Consider the following 12,509-nt stretch of genomic DNA (forward strand, 5'->3'; position numbering starts at 1 on the left):
CACTTGCTGCATTTACATATCATATAATGTTATAGTTCTACAAGCCCTTATTAAGACGTCACCCATTACATTTCATAATGGGTGACAATCTTTATTTCTTATCATTTAAAATACTATTTGAAAAGTAGGTGTCTGACTGTGTTAAATGGCAAAAGTAGAAGAACTGTGTGTTGAGCGTATAGGACTTGATACTGTAGTGCAATCCCTTGGAAAAATCAGCACTTTCTTAACACCTTGAGTTGGGGGTAGGGGTAATCACTTCTTGGGGTCATCAGGTCGGAACCCTCATTTCTTGATGTTTTCACTGATAGGCCCACAACACCTCCAATGGGCGCAAAAGCAACACTGGCATCTGTCAACTGGGTTCGCCCAGCAGGGTCAAAATAATTTTGGACAACGCCCCTTCACTCTCTTTCATTGGTGAAAAGTGAAGCCGCCAAAGTCCTAATATTGCACTGACATCTTGCACTGATTTGGGACCTGATTCTGCTCAGTAATGAGCGTGAAGTTTAGCCGTGATATCAAGGTCCTGCTCTCACTCCCACAGAAACGGTTAGTACAAAGTTTATTGCAGAGCAACTCATTGTGTCGGTGTGAAATAAACAGTTATGGACATGTAGAAATTAAAGTTGAAGCTCCAATCTCCTCCCGAAAATTCTCCAAAAAGTCAGTTGGACTACTTAATTTAGAGAAGCTGTCAATCATGACGTCACATTCCCGTTTTTATAGCATCAAATAACTAACTAAAACCAAACTTATTTAAAAAATAAATGAACACTTAAACTTACATCAGCATGATAAATAATACTTAAAATGACTAAATATATTTGGAAAAAATGTATTTGAAGTGTAATTTGATTGTTTAGTTTCCATCGCGTCCATTAGACTTCATGGGGAGGGTGGGGTTTATGACCTATACTGGGACCAGCCACCTGGGGGCGATCGAGACACTTTGGCTTCACTTTTTAGGACTTGCGGCACGCTTGTTGGCTTCACTGGAAGTTGTCCTGCTCTTATGAAGGCAGTGGATTTTGAGAATCCATGCTTGGAGGAGGAAGGGCATTGGTGGTGGTTCTCCTTCCTTCCAGGATAATCGCCTGTTGTCCCAGGACCTGATTGTGCCTCCAGGTGTAACGGCCTTGGGATAGACTTTAAGGGTTTAACAGAGTGGACATAATGGATCTTCTCCAGTCCACTGGTTTATGTTCTTCGGTGTGGGAAGAACATCATAGGTTGCTCTGATGATGAAGCTCAGTCTGTTCCCTTCCATCTCCCAAAGATCCTTCCAGGTGAGCTTACGTTTCTCCAGGTTTTCCCAGTTATTCCACTGTCCCTGTTTGGACTGTGAGACTGCCTTTGCATCGCTTCCTCCTCTTGCTGCCGGACCTCGGCTACTACCAGCTTTCTTCTCTGGGCTGATGTTGCCTTGTACCATATGGGTCCGCTTGTGCCGAGTCCAAAAACCCCTCTTCCCTGCTGCACCTGTCCTACAAAATACCCCCAACAGATTTTGCTTGCTGTATGGCCTCAGTCGATGTCCACTTTCTCCCAGTTGCCAGTCTGAGAGCAGCAGCTTGTATTATAACTGTCACTTTAAAAGCTTTTTGAAATACTTATATTAGATGGTGGAGCTGATTCCTGGTTATGATACTAGATCATGCTGTATGCATATGGCTTGTAGTATGCATACTATAAATTATTTATCATCCATTGTGTGGACTTCTCACCATTTTCACTTACTGGATGATAAACAGGTGGGGGGAAAAAATCCCCCAGACTTGCATTAAAGGAGGGACCTGAGCTATATAGAGACAGAAGATCACAGAGACTCGAGGTCGGCTCTTTTGATTGATAAACAAACACAGAAAGAACCCTAGTATCATTGTTCCAGATGTGAAGTCTTGTTTTAACTCTAGATGGCGCTCTATACAGAGGCTGTTAGATTTAACTACACCATTATGTATAGGAAAATGCCTATTTCTACATTTAAAACTATTTATTTATAGTAGTATAGCAGATGTTTCACCAGTGATTCACCTGCAATTAAAAACACATAATTTGTAACATATATTAAACAAACATATTCAACAACAACATATTTAACAAACCCAAAAACATAAGGAAAATTCATCAGATCACTCAATTCATGTGTAAAATTCAAAACGACTGATAGAACGAAACAAAGGTATCAAGAATAGTTCTTCTTAGAAGTGTTACAGCTGGAAAAAAACTACTGAAACTGGCACTGCTGAACTGCACGATCACTGCATATAAGTATATGATCATGATGCATATGCACACAAGGTATATTTTCATATTTCAATATCTCTGTTTGATTTGAGACCTTTTTGTCAAACATCAGCATTGATGGGTTCAGTATCACCCATGTGCTGTAAAGTTGTTTTTCTGTTGAGCTGAAGTCAAATGGTTTCATGTAAGCAGGAATGGAAAAAACACCTTCAACCGCATGCTATTCACAGACACGCACTTCACACCTCAGAGAGACGATCACAAACTGACACTGAAACTTTGTTGCAAGCAGAGATTGCAACAAAGCAACAAGTTTATTGCGCACAAGTTTATTAACTAAATCACAAACACAACTAATCTAAACATAAACACACAATCACACATACACGGGTGTGACAGAAAAGTGACAGAATGAAACCGTAAACAGGGAATGAAGCTCTGAAGAAATGACAGTCTGACTCTGTTGGGTGAGTGAAGATATAGCAGGCTGTGCTCAAGGCCTGCCGTTGCCCATAGGCCCCGGTGAGGGTCCCCACAGACATCAGCCCGAAGAAGCCGCAGTAGAAGCCAGAAGAGAGGGGGTCACTGTGAATTTGGCTCAAATAAAGCCTGAGAAAAGTCCCACCTCTCCGGGTTTGCTTGACCAATGGCCAATGATTGGTTGCTGAGGAAGAAACTATTAAAGGTGATCTAAGTAACTTTTTAACCTTAACTGAACAGCTTCGGAGTCAGTGGAATGGTTATATTACTTATTTCGGGTTGAATGGTGGTGGTTTCGCACCCCCCTGGTGCCCGAGAGCGGAAAAACTCACTTGCAACTTTGGGCCGCCGGCCTCGCCGTCAAGAAGTATCGCGTGATATCAGGTCTCGCGATGTAACGAATTGCTTGACGGCACTGCACACGTACACGCCCCCATTCAAGCACCGGCTAGCTATACGCAAAGGGCAACGATAGATTGAGTTATGGCTGAGCCCGTAAAAAAGAAGCAGAAAGCTAGGAAATCTTTGTCGGAGTACCAACGAAAGAGGAAACGGGAGACTGACCGAGCAAGAAGTCAGACTCGAGTAAATATCGGACCGGCTTTTTCAGAATGGGGAGAACTGAGAGAAACAGAAGCCTGCAAAACGGATGCTAACCTGGCCTTCTTGCTGTTGCACTTGTAAGTATCTTTGGAATAAACTGTGTTTAATATTTAAATTTCAAGTAATTGTGACCTCAGGATGTTTGCTATTGTCTGTAAAGGTTTTTATTATGATCGCTGTCTGTTACGGGCTTACTAGTACGCTAGATACTATGACTTTCGGTAAACCGTCATTCTACCAGATGAACTTATAGACCTTGCTAATATAACTTTAGACAAATATTAGCCTCCTATATATATATATATTTATGCTCATGCCCACTCTCCCAAAAAAAAAAAAAAAAAAAAAAAACACGAAAGCAGTAGTTCGTCTCGTTCATATCGTTCGTTCCCGGTAAAAATACTAGTATGCATGACAACACAATAAAAAAAAAATCGCCATCAGTTGGAAAGAAAATATTGCTTTACTTGCCTCAGTAGACATAACTAGTTTTGAAATAGCCGGTTCCTCTGCTCAGCTGGGTTGCTCGTGGCAAGGGGGGAGGAACAACAGTTTGTTTTTACTACCAGACACTAGGGGGAGCTTCGTAGAGAAAAAACACTCAGGCTTGCCTGGTGTCCCTTTAAAGATTTTTGTAATACTAATATGTTGCGCAGCCATCGACATATCATATACACGACCATTTCGATCTTTAAAGTACCAATTCATAGAGACCAAACATGGGTGAGTTTAAATCATAAAATACATAGTATCAAAAAATAATAGTATCAAAAGACATTACACAAGACAGTAATAATCATTTGTACAATGTCCTGGGGTGCATGCTCATTTACATATCAGTTTGTCCATAAATTAATGCAGGAAAGTCTGTTTTAAGGGCTGTGGGTCTTTCCTATGGCCTCTGCTTTTCCACATGACCACATTTTTAGAGCAATAAACCATCTTATCAGTTGGTAGTCATGGTATTGAGGCCCTTCTTGCCCTAGTTGGTCCTTTGGCGGATGGGTCCATAGACCCCAGAGTGAGTTTTAAAGATTATTTGTTAAATACAACAAATAATTGTGTGATTTGTCTCAGTCGTTACACTGCTGTGATTTCCTGATGAAACGTGGTGATTCTCACAATCCCAAAACTCAGCCATTGATTCGGAGTCTGAGGACGCTGGAGGTGAAATGATCACAATCTGGGTCTTGTACTCAGAAAAGGACTGAAGTTTGATTATCTTCTCATTGCGATTGGTGCATAATTTACACAATTGTCCTCTTCAACTTTCTGTGAAAAATGCATAACATGAAATAATAATAATAATGAATAATGTGATATATAGTTTATTCGAAGTAACAAGTAGGGCTGAACGATTAATCGCACTTTCCATGTAATCGCACTTAAATCGAGATGGCTTATCGCGATTTTAAAATCGCATAGGCTGCGATTATTTTTTTTATGCGCAGTTTGTCATTGATATACGGTTCTGTAAACACTGCTCCATCTGAAAGCACTGTGAGTTTGAGTCACTTATAACGTGCATTTGAAAAATCAACACGCATCAAACATCTTTCCAAAACATGAGAAGCATTTATGAACCTCTTGTCCAACAACAGACAACATTTAATAACATGCATTTACTCCAAACTCACTTCATAACGACAGTTGAGCATCCTTCTGTGAGATGATGTGCCTTCTTACACAGAATAAGGCAGTCTTGTATTTATAAGTCATGTTTAATCAAAGCGTTTCAATCTTCTGTTTATTCAGATACAGCGATAGGGATTTCCTGGAATGATGCGCATTATTGTACTTCTGCGGCGGGGCATATTTATCATGTTTGCATGAAAGCGCCCTCTGGCGTTCAAATGGGGCAGTATTTACTACCAATCAGCCGCACTGCACTGACAAGCTGCGCACAAAATAAACACAGCCTTTGCCAAATTGCATGCGGTTTTATTGCGATTAATCGTTCAGCCCTAGTAACAAGACTTTTAAATATCTGATGGCGCTGTTGTGTTTCTTGATTTATGTGATAGATCATTATAATATGGAAGCCGATTTCCACCACATTAGAAAAAAATGCTCTGGTAGATCATTGTTAAAACATAAGTGAAAATTGTGACATAGAAAGTGTTTCTTCCTTAGGGACGTTTAGAGTGTGTTTTGTGTGTGTTTCTCTTTTCGGTTCCTTGTGTCTCTCTCTATAATTTCACTTTAACAGGCAACATGCTGATTGGCTGTTTTTCCTGTCAATCATCCGTGACGAGTGGATTGGCTGTGCCCTGTGAGGGGACACCTGGGGAATCGCTACTTCAGGGATATGCTACTGCCAGAGCAAGAGATACATTTTGTATTGAATTTGATTTGTGATGTGTTTTGTTTCTCTTGGTTTGATTTAGTTTTGTTAAGTGCTTTGACCATCATGTTAATCTTTCCTATTTTGACTGCCCTAAAAACTAATCATTTGTGTGCTCTAAGCGATGTCACGCATTTTTAGGCCCAACATTTTTTTTGTCTCATCTAGCAAACATCTCCTCACTATCCGCTAGCTGCCTGTCCCCTGAACACACTGTAAAAAAATACGGTCTCTGTAGACAGCCCAGGCTCCACAAACGGCAACAAAAACAAACTGGCCCAGCCTGGACCACGAAACATAACAAACAGTGTTCCAGCCAATCACCGACAAGAATGATTTGGTGGTGGGGTTTGGGGTGTTTGTGCGTGTCCACATGAAAGGGGGTGTGGGGAGTGGAGGAGAGAGAAGCATGAAGAGGGAAGCTAGCTAGAGGTGAGATGTCATGGACATGACTAACGTTAAAAATGTATATTCTTGAGAATTTTGAAATGGCCGACACACGACCAAAGAGACGACGTTCCGATGAAGAAATAACAAAGAATAGGGAAAAGGAGAAGGAACGCGCGAAGTCCCGAATTTACATCGGAAAAGCGTTCAAAAGGTGACAAGAACTCCGCCGGCAGAAGGGCTTCCAATATGACATTCAGGTGGCTCTGTTTGCTGGACAGGTGTGCAAATCCAGTTTGGTTTTTCTAAATGGTTCATGACTGTTTCAGGAAGCATGGAAGGGGGTGGGGAGGAGGGAGGGTCGAGCTAGCCTCCGTTTTGTTTGACAATACTTTGAACGTCAACAAGAAGTGACTTCACCCAACATCGCTTAGAGCACCTTTAATATTAATACCATGTGAAATGATCCCACAGCTGGATCTGGTACTTTATATTGAAATATTAAATCATCTTCTCACACTGACAGACACATACTCCACGTGACTCTCCTCTTCAGCGTTCAGTAAAAAACACATCACACCAAATATAATAAGATATTTTAATAAAAACAAAAAACAAATATTAGCATGAACTGCAAAGGCCTAACTATGTTAAATCATAACAACACAAGCTGAATGGGAAAACTGACAATTTTGTAAATACCTTAAAAACAATATTGTATTAATATTAGCCTGAACTGAAGAGTTTCATGGATGTATTTGTGTCTGAATAGAGTTTGAGTTTTTTTTCCCTTTCTTTTGCACAATAATACGGTTAGTTGTATTTTAGACATTTTTTTCCTGCTGTCTGTGACACTTATAGAACATTTTATTAATTTATTATATTAAAATATCTTGAAATCATTTTGGGCCCTATCTTGCACCCAGCGCAATTGACTTTGTACACCGACGCATGTATCATTCCTATTTTGCAACCGACGCACAGTGGACTTTTCCCTCCACAGACGCACGTCTGTAAATTAGGAAATGAACTTGCGCTCCCGGGGACGGTGCAGCGCAAAGAGGAGACGTGTTCCGGCGCAAACATTCCCTGGTGCTATTTTGCAGGTTTAGAAAACAATTCCGCCACTGACCAGGAAAAACCTAGTCTAAAGTCTGTGGCATGTTGCGCATGTTATTCAAATGCTATTTAAGGGCGCATGTTTGGCCATAATCAATGCGTGCATGCGCACAACACGCATACACTTTGATTCTCTCATCTACACACAGACGCAGCAGTTCTCATTTTTAGAAAACCATACATTATTACAAGGAAAAATATTAACACGAGATAAATCATTTGTGTCCATGAGGATGTGAAAAAATAGGCATAAATAGCTTACACATTTACCCACATTATTATACGCCTGTTTAACCGAAGCTAATTTGGGTGGGTTTCTCCCATCTAATGTCACTTTTCTGTGTTTTACGGCCCTGACGAGAACGTTGCTCTCCTCGGCTGTGAACCGCTCCTGGCGCGCACCTGGCAAATCCGCCGTTATAATAGCAATCCGCCATGGAACAAGCGCGCCTGCTCTTGAAGGGAATGTGAGATGTCGCTCTGATTGGTTTATTTCACATTACACCCAAACCACACCTATGAATAATGAAGCTACTTCAGACCAACCCATTTTAGATTTGCGTCGGGCGGCAACAACGCCCAAGATCCGCCCACAAAGTTACTTGCGTTTCGCGCAAGCGGCAACCTCCCCGTCTCTCTCTTGAAACCAACACGGAAGTGAGTTAAACTGCAATTCATTGACTGGCCGCTTGGCCTGGCTGCAGAAGTGAGTCAAATCTGTATCTCCCTCATGTTAAAATTACCAACTTTACAGCAGAAAAAAATATGTTTACAGCCTGGATCTCTATGTGGCTTTGGTCTATACAGCTAATTTTGCCCTTCATAACAACTGTGAGGGGGGTGAATTATTTTATAACTCGTCCGTTTAGTTGATTAATATTTAAATTTAAGGGTGTGGCCAGTGGCCACTTGAGTGACAGATGGATTGCCGCTGTCAGTGCTAGCCGTTTGTCTGCTGTTACTAGCCATCACTTCACCTCACCTCAGCAAATGTTAGCTGCTGAACTTGCCATCTCTGCAGTGTTTGTGCTTTTTTTCGGGATTATTTCATACAATTTAATACTTGGGTACAAAGCCCACGTCTTTGGATTCCGTCGTTATCGTTCGAGAGAACAACCAGCGCTGTATTTCAGTTGTTTTCCTCTGTGAACATGCACTAATGGATTTCTACATAACACCCCCTTGCACCCCCTTCCATGAAAATGACTCTTGCGCCTATCTATCTATCTATCTATCTATCTATCCATCCATCTATCTATCTATCTATCGTAATAATGTTTGATTTGCAAAAATGAAAACTGCTGCTTCTGTGTAGAAGCTGAAATAATATTGATGAGAAAACTCGCTCGCTGATCGCTGATCGATTGCTCCTGTCTGCCTCACTGCCTGCTGTGAGTGTGTTTGTTTGCTTCGGTGCTGTAAGCTCCGTCTTAGCCTTGTATTTCTTTGTTTTGAACCATCATTTACTACCATTTCTAGTTGTTTATACTACTACATTCTACCCAACATCTCAGATTAAACTGACATCGCTAGCTTCTGTTATTAGTGGTGCTTGCTGAAAGCAAGGCATCACTATTGTTATTGCTCATACTTATTAGTGGTGCTTTTCAAAGCAACACTATTGTTATTGCTCATACTTATTCTGGACAAAAGTTTGGCGCGTAACTCGCCCCACACCGTTTGTCTCAGACCCCTGAGTGAGGTGTCAAATCGACCGGCTCATTGAGGAGAGGTGTGCTATATCTTTTCTAAGCGATCGGGTGTACGGTGTTCGCACAGCGGACGAAAGAGCGGCCAAAAAAGTCCCATTGACTTAACATGGGGATTTCTAAAAACATTTGAATCCCAACTGCCGTTTTCACACACACAGACTCCAAAGGGCCTGACACCCCTGCGTCTCTCCCTCTCTCTCTCCCTCAGAGGATTTATATTATCAAGCAACCAATAAGTAATGGCCTAAAATATTCTTAGGCACACCCTAGCAACCAGTTACAGCACCCTAGCAACCACTAAGAGCTCCCTAGCAATCACCCTAAACCAAAAAAATATTTTTTTTACATTTTTTTGTATTTTTTAAAGCAATATTACACTCGTGGCCTTGCAATATTGCTCCATGCTTGTGCCTATTCGGCCATAGGCACGAGGCCGCAGGCCGAGTGCCGTACTGAAGGCACTCGCAACCACCCAGAACACCCTAGCAACTGCTTTTTTTTTTTTTTTTTAAAGCAATATTACACTCGTGGCCTTGCGAAATCGCTCCATGCTTGTGCCTATTCGGCCATAGGCACGAGGCCGCAGGCCGAGTGCCGTACTGAAGGCACTCGCAACCACCCAGAACACAATAGCAACTGCCTAGCAACCACCCAGAACACCTAGCAACTGCCTAGCAACCACCCAGAAAACCCTAGCAACTGTCTAGCAACCATCCAGAACACCTAGCAACTGCCTAGCAACCACCCAGAACACCCTAGCAACTGCCTAGCAACACCCTAGCAACCACCCAGAACACCCTAGCAACTGCCTAGCAATGCCTAGCATCCACCCAGAATACCCTAGCAACTGCCTAGCAACACCCTAGCAACCACCCAGAACACCCTAGCAACTGCCTAGCAATGCCCTAGCAACCACCAAGAATACCCTAGCAACCGCCTAGCAACCACCCAGAACACCTATGAAACTGCTTAACAACACCATAGCAACCACCAAGAATACCCTAGCAACCGCATAACAACCACCCAGAACACCTTAGCAACTGCCTAGCAACGCCCTAGCAACCACCAAGAATACCCTAGCAACCGCCTAGCAACCACCCAGAATACCCTAGCAACCGCCTAGCAACACCATAGCAACCACCCAGAATACCCTAGCAACCGCCTAGCAACACCATAGCAACAACCCAGAACACCCTAGCAACCACCTAGCAACGCCCTAGCAACCACCCAGAATACCCTAGCAACCGCCTAGCAACACCATAGCAACCGCCTAGCAACACCATAGCAACCACCCAGAACACCATAGCAACCGCCTAGCAATGCCCTAGCAACCACACAGAACACCCTAGCAACACCCTAGCAACCACCTGAACAACATGAATAAGCCATATCTCAGCACCAGAACATCGTACAGACATGTTTGTTGGCTTGTATGCAATCATGTACCACACTCTAGCAACCGAGTGGCGAGTTTTGCCACTGCAAGCACCACTTCACATTTTCTTCAGGAAATGTACATTCTAGTTAGTACTACTAGCACAAAACGCTAGTAATTCGCTAGCCTGTTAACGCGCCACCCGTGCGCTCAGCTATTTTTATTTATTTATTTTTCTCTCGCGCGTCCGCGCCTTTGAGTTCATAAAAGCTCAGGTGAGTAAGAATCAGTCAACAAACACGGTGAGTAATGTCTTGTCCTGTTATTGTCACCTGCACTTCATGTCACATGTTTAGCATAGCCTTCTCTGTCGACAATATAGGATTTATATGTGATAAATGTAAGGAGACAGTTAGGTTGACAGAGAAGATTTCAGAATTAGAAACACGCATCCAAACTTTAATTGAGGATAGTAAGAGTGCTAGAGCTTCAGATGTTTTGGATGCGCATAGCATAGTGAAAACTTTACATGAGTCGGTTCCGGCTGAAGTAGAGCCTGTGCAGCCGGGCAAATGGGTGACAGTGAGGGATACACAAAAGAAATATATTTTCATGTATATATTTTGGAATATATGCAAATATTTGAAATTGGCCCAATAAATATATTTCATACTTATATTTCATATATTTTTGTTATATTTCAGAATATATTTCAATGTATTTTTTTTCTGTATGGGTCCCCAAAAGTGTCAAAAATATATGTGGCATATATTCCAAATACATTGAAATATATTCTGAAATATAACAAAAATATATGAAATATAAGTATGAAATATATTTATTGGGCCAATTTCAAATATTTGCATACATTCCAAAATATATCCTGAAAATATATTTCAAATATATTTCTTTTGTGTATGGGTAGTCGCGGATCTAAAAACCACTCTTCCGTTCCGATTACCATAACAAATCGATTTGCCCCGCTCAGTGAAACACCCACTGAGAATGATTGTGCCCTAGTTATTGGCGATTCTATTACACGGAACGTGAAAATAGAGACACCAACCACCATAGTCACATGTTTGCCGGGAGCCAGAGCGCCTGACATCAAAGCAAATTTAAAAGTGCTGGCTAATGCTAATCGTAAATTCTCTAAGATCATTATTCATGTCGGCACTAATGATGTTCGACTCCGCCAGTCGGAGATCACCAAAATTAATATTAAAGAGGTGTGTGAACTTGCAAGTACGATGTCAAGGACTGTAATTTGCTCTGGCCCCCTTCCTGTTCGCAGGAGTGATGAGATAGTTAGTAGATTGTGTTCGCTTAACGGTTGGCTGTCTAGGTGGTGTCCGCTTAATAATATAGAATTCATAGACAATTGGAAAAGTTTTTGGGGCAAACCTGACCTGTTGAAAAGAGATGGTATTCATCCCTCCTGGGATGGTGCTGCTCTTCTCTCTAGTAATATGGCTCATAGTCTTAGAGCTCAAGCATGACAATCTGGGGCTCAGGTCAGGAAGCAGACAGACTGGCTTAACCGACCGTCTGCTAGCGGCCTCGCGTCACCCAGGTCAGATAAATCCCATCACATAGAGCCTCTTTCACCTAGCTATCATCATATAGAGAATGTGTCTGTTCCCCGAATTTGGAAATCCAAAAAACGTTTTAACCCATCTAAGGTTAAAAATTTAATTGATGTTCAACAAATAAAAAACAGCTATAATACAGATGAGCAAATGCTAAAGCTTGGGTTGCTGAATATTCGATCGCTTACTTCAAAAGCACTCATTGTTAATGATATGATTTCAGATAATAACCAAGATGTGCTGTGTTTGACAGAAACCTGGCTAAAACCAAACGATTACATTACTTTAAATGAATCAACCCCGCAAGATTACTGTTATAAACATGAGCCTCGTCTGAAACGCAAAGGGGGTGGTGTTGCTGTAATTTATAGTAATAGTTTCAAAACCACTAAGAAATCAAGTTTTAAATATAATTCTTTTGAAGCATTGGTGCTTAATGTAAAAATATATAGTGTAAATGATAAATCACGTTTGAGATTTGTGCTGGCTACTGTATACAGGCCACCAGGGCACCATACAGACTTTATCAAAGAATTTGCGGACTTTCTATCAGAATTAATATTGACTGCAGATAAAGTACTAATTGTTGGTGATTTTAATATACACATCGATAATGAAAAAGATGCATTGGGATTGGCATTTAAAGACAT

This window comes from Squalius cephalus, assembly GCF_949319135.1.
Source record: "Squalius cephalus genome assembly, chromosome: 13".
Lineage (NCBI taxonomy): Eukaryota > Metazoa > Chordata > Actinopteri > Cypriniformes > Leuciscidae > Squalius > Squalius cephalus.